The 12,860-nt window shown below is 45.7% G+C and overlaps 2 protein-coding genes across 2 annotated transcripts in view; one reads left to right on the forward strand and one right to left on the reverse strand.

The window, feature by feature from the left end:
- LOC148142973 (uncharacterized) overlaps positions 1-1,479 on the reverse strand; it is a 96,269-nt gene extending 94,790 nt beyond the window's left edge. Inside the window, exon 1 of the mRNA XM_087973917.1 lies at positions 1,401-1,479. The gene's annotated coding sequence lies outside the window, so the exon portion shown is untranslated. The remainder of the gene's footprint in view (positions 1-1,400) is intronic.
- LOC148142974 (uncharacterized) overlaps positions 1-12,860 on the forward strand; it is a 247,978-nt gene that overhangs the window by 54,929 nt on the left and 180,189 nt on the right. The window lies entirely within an intron of this gene.

Here is a 12,860-nt window from a genome sequence, read left to right on the forward strand (position 1 = left end):
AGGACCTGAAATCCGAGCTGACACTAGACTACCCTGTGATCAGTGCTTTGATTAGCAGTGTCAACCCTCTACCTTTACCTCGCTTCCCATTCGACTTGAATGCCACATCTCCCCTCAATATTTAGGATCCAATCCTTGTCATCCTGAAGCCATGTCTCTGTAAGGAGTCCCAGATCAAAACCTGGAGTGCAGGTTCATAGTTCCTTAAAGGTAGAGTCCCAGGTAGATATGATAGTGAAGGCAGCATTTGGTATGCTTTCCTTTATCGGTTACAGCACTGAGTAAAGGAGTTGGGAGGTAGCTGATGTTGCAGCTTTGCAGGACATCGGTGAGGCCACATTTGGAATATTGTGTGCAACTCTGGTCTCCTGCCCATCAGAAGGACGGTGTGAAACTTGAAAGGGTTCAGAAAAGATTTACCAGCATGTTGCCAGGTTTGAAAAAAATTAGCTCTCGGGAGAGGCTGAATAGGCTGGGGCTGTTTTCACTGGAGCGTCGGAGGCTGAGGGATGACCTTAGAGGTTTATAAAATCATGAGAGGCAAGGATAGGGTAAATAAACAAAGTCTTCTCCCTGGGGTGGGGGAGTGCAGAACTAAAGGTTTTGGGCGAACGGGGAAAGACATAAAAGAGCTCTAAGGGGAGCCTTTTCACACAGTAGTGCATATATGAAATGACCAGCCAGAGGAAGTGGCGGAGACTGGTATAATTACAGAATTTAAAAGGCATTTGGATTGGTCTATAATAGAAGGGGTTCTAGGGATTATGGCCCCAGGGCTGGCAAGCAGACGAGATTAGGATAACTGATAGGCATGGACAAATTGGACCGAAGGGTCTGTTTCTGTGCTGTATATCTCTATGACTCCAATATAAAAGGTTCAGAGGCATATAGGTTAAACACAGGCAGGTGGGTCCAGTTTAGTTTGAGAACATAGTCAGCATGGACTAGTTGGACTGAAGGGTCTGTTTCTGTAACTGATCTGTACTGGTCTTGCCTCCCCCATAACCATCACATCTTTGTTGTTCAAAAATCAGATGAACTCAGCCTTGGATATATTCAATTACGCCCAAACTGCAGGAAGGGGTCCCCACTTCTGAACTCAATTCCTCTTGCTAATATACCACTTGCCTTGCTCACTACTTGCTGCACCTGTCTGACAACTTGCATTGACTGGATTAGAAGGACGCAGAGGCCCCTTTGTTCATCCACACATCATTTCTGATGAAAGGCTCGAGCCTGAAATGTCAATTCTCCTGTATTTGCCATTGAAAAAAGACCTGGACTAACTTTCCCAGAATCTGTCCCCTCCCTGGATTCACTTCGTTTCCCTTCAGTTCCTGCAAGTCAACAGCTCAACCCCGGAATGGAAAAGGGGTGAAAAAAGAGTGTGCTGTACTCACAGATGTTGGAAAGAGGAAGGAAGTTGCAGTCTGGAGTGAAGCTCAATCTTCGTTCAAAGAGAGAGGAGCAGCAGCAACAACTTCAAAAGTTCATTGTCCAACTTCCGCATCCAGACGATGGGTTTGCTGTGATTGGCAGAAGGACCAGTCTCCATCCGGCCCTCCAGAACTTCTCATTGGTCCATCAAAACAAGGTCACGGAGTGTTTCCGCTTGTTGTGTGAGCATGCGTAATATCTTGCTGACACTGTGGAACATGCGAAGTGCGTTGCTGACACCGAGTAGCATGCGCAGTATGGAGATGTTGGTATTACTGCAGATTTTCAAAGTTAAAAATCACACAATGCTAGGTTATAGCCCAACAGGTTTATTTAGAATCATTAGTTTTCGAAGCGCCGCTCCTTCATCGTTGGTTGTGGAGCAGAATCATAACACACAGACTTTATAGCAACAGGATTGCAGTGTCATGGGATGTAACATTAAACAACTTTAGCTTACCTCTACCATTTTTTAGAATGACCATGTTACTTTCGATTCCTTCACATGTAAATCCTAAAAGTTTTCAAAAGTTACGTTGTCAAGCTAGCTTTTCACAATAGGTGTCATCTCAATCAGATAATGCATTGAAGGTGTTAAGTTAAAGTCTGTCTGTGTCCCAATGTTAGGTCAGACGGATTCTATTTCTATCGTTGTATTACAGAATCTTACGTGTATGGGTTTTTGAACAAAATAAAATGCGATTCTGCAAGTACAAATTCAACCCACAAACTTTTGTGTGTGTGTGTGTGCAGGAGAAACCGAGTGATCATGTGTGTGTGTGAGAGAGTGTAATGGGGTATAAGTCTGTGATAGGGTGTGTATGTGTGTGTGAGTGAGAGAGAGAGAGTGTAATGGGGTATAAGTCTGTGAGAGGGTGTGTGTGAGAGAGAGAGATCATTTGAGAGAGCGTATGTGTATGAGAGAGAGTCTGTGTGAGTGTTGGTTTGGAGGAGCATGTATTTGTGTGAATGCATGCTTGTGTGTGAGAGAGAGAGAATGCATAGTACAGTGGGGTCACCTGTCGTGTGACATGAACCCAAGGTCCTGGTTGAGGCCATTTCCATGGGTACCGAACTTGGCTATCAGCCCCTGCTTGGCCAATTTTGCATTTTTGCCTGTCCTGAAGTCTACCTTGGAGGATGGTCACCCGAAGGTCCAAGGCTGAATGTCCCAGACCGCTGTAGTGTTCCCCGACTGGGATGGAACACTCCTGGCTGCTGATTGTTGTGCAGTGTCTATTCATCTGTTGCTGTAGCCTCTGCTTGGTCTCACCAATATACCAAGACTCAGAGCATCGTTGCCTGCAGCGTATGAGATAAACAATGTTGGCTGAGTCACATGATTACCTGCTGCACTCATGATGGGTGGTGTCCTCATGTGTAATGGTCATAATCGTGTCAACATTCTGATTCGTTTTTCATCATCTGCCGTGACAGAGTTGTATCGTGTTGTCCTGAAGGCCAGGCAGTTTTCTGAGAACAATTATCTGTTTAAAGTTTGGCGGTTGTTTGAAGGTGAGAAGTGGAGGCGTGGGGAAGGTCTTGGCGAGGTGCTCATCTTCATCAATAATGTGTTGCAGGCTGTGAAGAACATGGCGTAGTGTTTCAGCTCCTGAGAAGTACTGGACAACAAAGGGTACCATTTTGGTTGCAGCTCGTGTCTGTCTCCTAAAGGAAGTCATTACAGTTTCTTGCTGTGACACATTGGAATTGGCAGTTGATGAGTTGAACATTGTACCCCGTTCTTATGAGAGCATGCTTGTGTACTTCCAAGTGTCTGCCATGTTCCTCCTCACCTGAACAGATCCTATGTATGCGAAGGGCTTGTCCAGAGGGGATGGCTGTTTTAATATGTTTCACGAGAGAAGTGTAGCACTGTCAGGTTATCCGTGGGTTTGCGGTCCAGGGAAGTGCTGAGATACGCATCCTTGATAGAGCTGCATGTGTTCAAAAATGAGACAGATACTAAAGAGTATTATTGTTTCAGTGACTCCTCACCATGGGTCCAGAGGAAGAAATGTCATCAATATATCTGGTGTATAGTGTTGGTTGGAGGTCCTGTGCAGAAAAGAAGCCTTGTTCGAACCTGTGCATGAAAATGTTGGCATACTGGGGTGGAAGTTTGGTCCCCATGGCGGTTCCATGTGTCTGGATGAAGAACTGGTTGCCAAAGGTGAAAATGTTGTGGTTGAGAATGAAGCGGATGAGTTGTAGGACAGTGCTGAGAGATTGGCAGTTGTTGGTATTGAGTACTGAGGCTGTTACCGTGATGCCATCATCATGAGGAATGCTGGTGTAGAGTACTGACATGTCCACGGATTCAACTAATCCGTGGGTGCTGAGCTTCTGGAAGGATTGGATCAGAAGTCTTGATGAATGCTGTCAGTTCACGGTTGTGCTCTTTCGGCAGATCAGCTGGTAGTTGCCTGTTATGTTCCTGGTCAGTTGTTTGTACACTTCCTTGCAGAAGTCCATTCTATTCCGAATTACTCAAAAACTGCATAAATCCATGTAAGATTCTGTAGCTCCCACTTTAGAAATAGAATCAGTCTGACCTAACATTGGGACACAGACAGACTTTAATGTCCCACCTTCAATGCATTATCTGAGCTGAGGTGACACCTATTGTTAAAAGCTATCTTGAGAATGTAAGTTTAAAAAAGTTCTGGGATTTACAAATGAAGAAATCCAAACTAACATGGTCATCCTAAAAGATGCAAGCTCACCTGCACACTTTAGCACAGCTGATCCACCCTAAAGTGCAGATCTTTGGACTGTGGGAGGAAGCCAGAACACCCAGAGGTAACCAACACAGACACAAGGGGGAGAACATGCCAAGCTTCACACAGACAATCACCCAGGGATGGAATCAAACCCAGGCTCCTGGCGTTCTTAAGCAGCATTGCTAACCACTGAGCCACCATCCCACCCAGTGCTTTGAGGTTCTGCTTTGTCTTTGCAGCTTTTAACTTCTCATGCACCCTCAGCAGAGGCTGTGTCCTGCTGACATCGTTGGACCACACCCATTGCACCTCCCTTTCCCACTTCTCCAGCCCTGAACGCATCGGTTCCTGAATCCTGGCACCAGATTCCGATACCCTCTGTGCTCCTGCTGCCAACTGCAGAGAACGGAGGCAATCCCCATCACTATTCTGTCCCTTATCTCCCCCTCCCTAACGTTGTTCTTACTCCCACCACACCACAGTTAGCTCCTCCCCCCTGCAGCCCTCTCTCAGATCCCCTTTACCTACCTGACCCGGGCTCACACCCTCCTGACCCTGTCCACTGACCCCATCAGAAGGCTCTGTACGGAGGGAAAGATCATCTCCCGGAATAAAAAAACATCTGATTAACTTTCCGCCTTGCCTTCCCAGCATGTCAGCAACCTGGCTTCCAGTTCCACCTCTCTGAGCCGAAGGTCCTCCAAGTTGTGTTTGCCCTAGATCGCATCATCCAGAGCCTTCCACCTTTTGCAAATTGAAAGACAAGTCTCACCCTGCCCTCTCCCGTGTCTATTGTGTAACTGCTTAATCATTTCTCGTGGCCGAGCAGAGACTGATAGCCAAGTTTGGAACCCATGAAGATGGCCTCCACTAGGATCTTGGGTTCATGTTACATTACAGGTGACCCCACTACACTGTACACATTCTGTCTCTCTGTCTCTCACACACAGCCATACATTCTCACATACTAAGGCAGGCACTCTCTCAGATATACGCGCTCTCTCAGATGCACACGCATGTACCCACCCACACTCTCACCCACACACACATCCTCCTGCACACTCTCACTTTACCAAGCATGCACACACGCAAACACACACTCTCTCAGCCAGACTCACGTGTATGCACACACGCACTCACTCTCATGCATTCACACATAGATAAGGCCATGGGATGAATTTGCATTTCCAGAATTATGTTTATAGATGCATTCTATTTTGCTCAAAAAGTGCACAATCTGCAGACAGTCAATCCATGTAATATTTTATAAATTCCTACTTTGGAAACAGAACCAGTCTGACTCAAGACAGACTCGAACTTCACATCTTTCATGCATTGTCTGAGCTGAGATGGTACCTCTTTGTAAAACCTGAAGTTATCTCGAGACTGTGACTTAAAATAAGTTTTGGGATTTACATACTAATGAACTGAAACCTGCAATCCATTCTAAAGATGAAACACTTAAAAGCAGTTGAGGTTTGTTCAATATATCATTTTGCTACAAATTCTGTGTCTTAAGATCCTGCTGCACGAAGGAGCAACACTCCGAAAGCGAGTGCTTCCAAATAAACGTGTTGGACTATAACTGGATTTTAACTTTGTTTCCAGTGAAAACAGCCCACCCCTCCCACTGCTGCCAGTAAACTTTACAAAGCTGAGGAAACAATGAACCGTCAGTCCTGAAAAATGTACAAATCTAATGATACGAGCTACACATTGACTGCTCCTTCTGATATAAGACATTGGAAACCTCGCGCCGGAGATTGAAAGAAATTAGCAGCTTTAAAAGAAAAACCTGCTGGATCTCAGAGCCTTCATTGTCTGAGTCCGACGGTAAGTTCAGGTAACTTTTGTTGGGACCCAACTTTGTTGCAGCTTCAGATCGTCCCAGCAAAAAGGTGCACAAAAAGTAGCTTTTTTTTAAACTCACACATACACACACTTCCCTGCAACCCACTTTCTTCACTATTGGTCAGCTGAGTTGTCCCTTTGTAATTCGATCCTTGGTGCAGCCTTAGCCTGGAGGAAGTATTGCTTCACTCAGCAATTGCAACCCATAGCTTGTATGCAAGTAAGATTCCCCCCCGCGCATTTGCAGAGGGGCTGTCAAGAGTCAACCACACTGCTGTGGTCTGGAGTCACATATAGGCCAGACCAGGGGAAGGTTGCAGCTGGGACGACTGAGTGAATCCTTTCCCACAACGGCAGGTTCCTCCCCTAAATCATGAGTGAATCAGATTGGGGTGTTTGTTCCCCGAAAATGGCTTCATAATGAGATTCTGAACTCCAGATTTCTGACTGAACTCCAAATCCACCATCTGCTATGGTGAGATTCAAACCCGGGAGTCCCCAGAACTGGGTTATTAATGCAGTCGATAATGGCACTCGGCCGAAGCTCCTTCAATCCCCCTGCGATGGAGGTGAACTCACTGATGTCTCTGCAGGTGGGAGGAGCAGGTGAAGCCCTTCCCGCACAGAGAGCAAGTGAACGGCCTCTTTGATCCTCCAAGCTGAGTAAATGGTGTGAAGTACTGCACTTTTCACAGTCACCTCATTCGGGTGTATCAGTATTCTTCCTGCCACACCAATGTCCAAGCAGACAGAAGCAAACATTTCTTCTCGACTGGAATGGCTGCTGATGTTCAAGTCCCAATGAATCAAGTGGCTCTGTCAGAAGCTGATGTATCTTTTGGTTTCAGATTTCTTTCCCCATGTCTTCCTGCAAAAGAAACCATGAAATAAGTCACGGTCAGTACAGTCAAATGAACATAACATCGGTGACAATTCCTTAGATTTCCAGATACCTGCTGATCATACATTATCCATGACACAGAAACCTGAAAACTCTCATTCAGCCAGATAGCATTAAGTGTATAAAGAGGAAAACTTCATTTAGGTGACAATGACCTGGAACAACCTTCCTACAAAGTTGCTGGAAATGGAGCTGAATGAAGGATATGAAAATGAAATGTCAAGGCTGCTTCAGGAAAGAAAGCCGGTAAAGTTGCCGAAAGACTTCCTGCTGACCTGTTAAATAAAAATGAATACAAGAAATACAGGATGTAATTCCATTACTATATTAGAAGTTGAAAAATCATAGCCATGCAGCTTGTACAACAGCGAATATCAGATATACACCATATGAAGCAATCATAAAATCCCTGCAGTGCAGAAAGAGGCCATTTGGCCCATCGAGCCTACTCCGGCATTCTTTAAGATCATGGCTGATCTATCCATCATCTCAGCTCCTCTTACCTGCATTATCGTGACTACCCTAAATTCACCTACCATCCAAAATCCCATCGAACTGTGTCTTGAATATGCCTGCTTCTATTGCTTCCTTGGGCAAAGAATTCAATAGATTCACCACTCTCCAGGAAACGTAGTCCCTCCTCCTCTGCCTTAAACCTAGCCATATAATCTTGTTACCTAGTCTAACCCACAAGCAGAAACGACGAGATAGGGTGAGTCTGGGTGGCAAGTTGTTCGATGGGTCAGTGTGGACTTGATGGGTTGAATGGCCTCCTTCCACACTGTAAGGCTTCTATGATTTACTGCAGAACCACAGCTCCCAGAACCTCCCAACTTCTGCAAATTGAAAGACAAGTCCCACCCTGCCCTCTCATATGTGTGTTATCTAACTGCTTCATCGCTTCCAGTGAATACAGCCCACACCTCCCACTGCTGCCGATAACCTTTACAATGCTGATGCAACAATGCAATACTTGCAGTACTGAAAACCGTAAGGCTTCTGATGATATCAGTTACTGATTCACCGCTCCTTCTGATGCACAGCATTGGAAGTACATTGTTGGGGGCTGAAAGAAATGAGCAGTTTAAAACAAAAACCAACCGAAACCCTTCTCTAGGCTTCCCACTCAGGACACTTTACTTAAAACACTTCAACCCCACATTGCAACAAATTCCCACATTCCATCAAAATCCTGGCAGTCCTCACTTACTCAGTTGCTGTCTCTCAAATGAAAGATTTCATTGTAGCTTCTGCTCCCAGTAAGGACAAAATATCTTTGAAAACTGCTCTGAAATTCCAGTCTTCACAACAATACTTCTGCTTTCCTTCAGTCCAAATTGTCTGTGCTGACCAGATATCCCAAATTAACATAGTCTCATTTTTCAGCACTTAGCCTATATCCCTCTCAATTCACCCTGTTACCAGATGCCATTTAAAATGCTGTAATTATACCAGCCTCCACCACTTCCTCTGGCAGCTCATTCCATGCTTGCATCACTCTCTGTGTGAGACAGTTGTCCATAAGGTTCCTTTTAAATCTTGCCCCTCTCACCTCCAATCTATGCCCTCTAGTTTTGGACTCCCCTACTATGTGGAAATGTTTTTGGATATTCACCCTATCCATGCTCCATATGAACTTCTATAAAGTCACCCCTCAGCCTCCAATGCTCCAGGGAAAACAGCCCCGGCCTATTCAGCCTCTCCCTTTAGCTCAAACCCTCCAACTCTGGCAATAGCCTTGTAAATCTTTGCCAAACCCTTTCAAACTTTCACAACACTTTTCCTGTAGCAGGATAACCAGAACTGAACACAGTATTCCAAAAGTAGCCTAATCAATGTCCAGTACAGGGGCAACATGACCTCCCAACATCTGTACGGAAATACACTGACCTATAAAGGAAAGCATACCAAACACCCCCTTCACTGTCCTGTCTACCTGCGACTCCACTTTCAAGAAACTATGAACCAGCACTCCAAGGTATCTTTGGTCAACAACACTCCCCATTAACTTTGCAGATCCTGCCCTGATCTGCCTTTCCAAAATCAAAATTTCAAAATGGGGTTGAGAAACGTATCAGTTGTGACTGAACGGTGGAGTAGATCTGATGGGCTGAATGGCCTAATTTCTGCACCTATGTCAAATGGTCTCTTGCTGTCCTGGACACAGAGTGAGAGAATTGGGAGCAGGAATAGGTCATTTGGTCTTTCCAGTCGGCACCAGCATTGAACAGTTCATAACTGGATATCTATATACCGGCATCTAGGTGGACAGGGTGGGATTTTTTTCACTGCAGCATCGGAGGTTGAGAGATGACCTTAGAGAGGATTATAAAATCTTCAGGGGTATCGATGAGGTGAACAGCAGGTATTCTTTCCCTGGGATGGGTGTTTCAAGGTTAGGGAGCAAACTTTGAAGATGAGAGGAGAAATATTTTAAAAAGACATGAGGGGCACCTTTTTATTTTAAGACAGAGAATGGTTCTCATGTGGTATCAATGTCCAGAGGAGGTGGTGGATGCAGGTACAGTTAAAGTGTTTAAAAGACATTTGGATAAGTACATAGAGTCATAGAGATGTACAGCATGGAAACAGACCCTTCGGTCCAACGCATCCATGCCGACCAGATATCCCAACCCAATCTAATCCCACCTGCCAGCACCCGGCCCATATCCCTCCAAACCCTTCCTATTCATATACCCATCCAAATGCCTCTTAAATGTTGCAATTGTAATAGGAAAGGTTCAGAGAATCTGGACCAAATACTGGCAGGTGGGACTCGTTTCGTTTCAGAACACAGTCAGCATGGACTAGTTGGATTTAATGGTCTGTTTCTGTGCTGTATGACTGTAACTGTTCTATACTGGTCCTAAAACCATTTTCTTACCGCCCCCCCCCCCCCCAACAATACCCATCCACTTCTTTGTTCTTCAAAGTCAAATGAACGCAGCCTTGAAAAATTCAATGACTGACCTAACTGCAGGAAGACATCCCCACTTCTGACCTCAACTTCTCTTGCTAATATACCACTTGCCTTGCTGATTGCTTGCTGCTCCTGTCTGACAACTGGCAGTGACTGGTGTAGAAGGACGCTGAGGCCCCTTTGTCTATCCACACATCATTCCTGAGGAAGGGCTCGTGCCTAAAACATTAACTCTCCTCCTCCGTTGCTGCCGAACCTGCTGTGCTTTTCCAGCGCCACACTTTTCAACTCTGATCTCCATCATCTCACTTTCACCACATCTCAACATATCACCATTTAAACAATGCGCCTCCTCTCTGCGCTTTTATTTTTAACATCAAAGGCTATACATTGTGTCACTGCATTTGCCATGTGTTTGTAAATTGAGACAGACCTGGATCAACTTTTCCGGAGTCTGTCCCCTCCCTCGATTCACTCTTTCCTTTCAGTTGCTGCAAGTTAACAATTGAACCCCAGAATGAAACAAAAAATGGAAAAAGTGGTGAGAAACAGACTGTTGTACTCACAAAAGTTAGACAGAGGAAGGAAGTTAAAGTCTGGGGTGAAGTTCACAGAGAAAGGAGCAGCAGCAGCTTCAGAGCTCACGGTCCAACCTCCACATTTCGACAATGGCCGGCTCTGGTTGGCAGGAGGACCAGTCTCCTTCCGGTCCTCCAAGGTTCTCCATTGGTCCATGGAAAGGAGCTGACGCGTAGTTTCTGCGGACACCAAGGAATATGCGCAGTGCTTTGCTGACACTGGCGGTCATGCGCAGTACTTGCTGACACCACGGAACATGCTCAGAGTGCAGAAATTTGTTACAAATTTTAAAGTTAAAAATCACAAAACACCTGGTTATAGTCCAACAGACTTATTTGGAAGCACTAGCTTTCACAGCGCTGCTCCTCCATCAGGTGGTTGTGGAGTATAAGATCGTAAGACACAGAATTTATGATCGTATACTCCACAACCGCCTGATGAAGGAGCGGCGCTCCGAAAGCTAGTGCTTCCAAACAAGCCGATTGGACTGTAACCTGGTGTTGTGTGATGTTTAACTTCGTACACCCCAGTCCAACACGGGCACCTCCACATCATGACAATTTTTAAGTGTCCAAATGCGAATATGAGAGAAAAATGCCGAAGCAAATTTTGTCGAAATGTTTTTCCCCTGTACCTCGACATGTTATTACTTTTGCATTTTGTCTGGCTGCTCAACGTTTCTGTCGTTTCCCCAGGGTAGAGGTATTGCAAAACTACAGGGCATAGGTTTAGGGTGAGGGGAAAAGATTTTAAAAGATTTAAAAGACTCGGAATATAACATTCACCCCTTACAGGGCAAAAGTGAGGACTGCAGATGCTGGAAATTAGGGTCGAGAGTGTGTGCTGGAAAAGCACAGCAGGTCAGGCAGCATCTGAGGAGCAGGAGAATCGACGTTTTGGGCAAAACCCTTCATCAGAAAATAGCCATGGGGAACTGCAGGGCTGTAGCGTAATCGAGTGGGTCTGGGTGGGATGCTGTTGGGAAGGTCGGTGTGAATGGTCTGCAGGGATGATATGCCTTAGCCATGCTTATATTGAGAAATGGTTAACCCAAATCTGCTGTGGGACGAGTGGGTTCCAGTTCGTGGGACACTGACACCAGTCCTGGGGAAGGTGGGATTCGTGCTGTCTTTCGCTTCCCATTCTGCCCCTTGTCCATTTTCTCCCCACCCACTGCCCCGCCCTTTCTCCCTTCTTCACACTGCACCCCGATTCTCTCCCCAACCCTCTGAACCCCAGTCATTCTCCACTCCCCAACCTCTGTCCCCTCTCCATTTCTCTCCCTTCTTCACCACCACCAGTGCCCCCGCCCGTCCTTTCTCGTGCCTCAGCCCTCTTTGATCTAGTGGCCGAGCAGAGGCTGATAGCCAAGTTTAGAACACATGATAATGGCCTCAGCCGAGACCCTGGGTTCACATCACACTACAGGAGACCCAGCTACACAATACACTCTCACACACACAAGCACACTCTCTTACATACTCACACGCTCGTGCAGACCCTCTCTGATAGACATGCTCTCTCTCAGACACACAGTAATACATCCCCACACTCAACCCGACGCATACACCATCTCACATACTAATACTCCATCACACACACACACACACACACTGTACCCAGCATGCACACGCACACACACGCTCTCTCTCATGCATGCACTCACATATAGAAGTCTTTGGGTTGAATCTGCGTTTGCAGAATTATATACTTGGAAATAGAACCAGTCTCACTCAAGATTAGGATACAGATAGACCCTACCCTCACAGCTTTCATGCATTGTCTGACCTGAGGTGTCACCTCCTTTTATAGAACCTTAAGTTACCTGGAGAATGTGATTTTTAAAAAGTTCTGGGATTTACAGATTAATGAACCGAAATCTACAACCCGTTTTAAAAGATGAAAGACTCAACAGCAATCTAGGTTTCTTCAATATATCATTTATGTTACATGACACTATAATCTTTTATTCTATATTCTGTGTCTTATGATCCTCCTCCACAGCAACTACAGGTCCAAGGAGATCTGTCCCAATTTTCCAATCTACCTTCAGAACTGACACTCCTCAGGCACGGCACCATTCACGTCAACCTGTTCATACCCTGAGACCAACGAGCCACATGCCATGGGCGCAGCCAGCTCCAGAAGCAGCTGAGACTTGCTCAGTACGAAATACATTGTACATTGCTCCCAGAATTTCAAGCCGCAACGAGTTTCAAGAACATCTGCTTCTCAGTCTGTCTCCTGCTCCCAGAACACTCCTGTTTGTCCCGTCCCCAGGGACTGGGCTCTCTCCACTAGCGGATAATTGAACCATTTTGTTTCTGCTTGCAAGCTGTGCTGGTGGAAGGCAGAGCCCATTCGCTCTTCTGCTCTGTCTCACTATCACTTGGGGTAGGAGCCGTCATTGACACGAATGCATCAAATGGCAACTTTGAACTTGTTCCAA

This window comes from Chiloscyllium plagiosum, unplaced genomic scaffold (genome assembly GCF_037043375.1).
Source record: "Chiloscyllium plagiosum isolate Xiang-an unplaced genomic scaffold, Cpla_swu_hap1 HiC_scaffold_27, whole genome shotgun sequence".
Taxonomy (NCBI): domain Eukaryota; kingdom Metazoa; phylum Chordata; class Chondrichthyes; order Orectolobiformes; family Hemiscylliidae; genus Chiloscyllium; species Chiloscyllium plagiosum.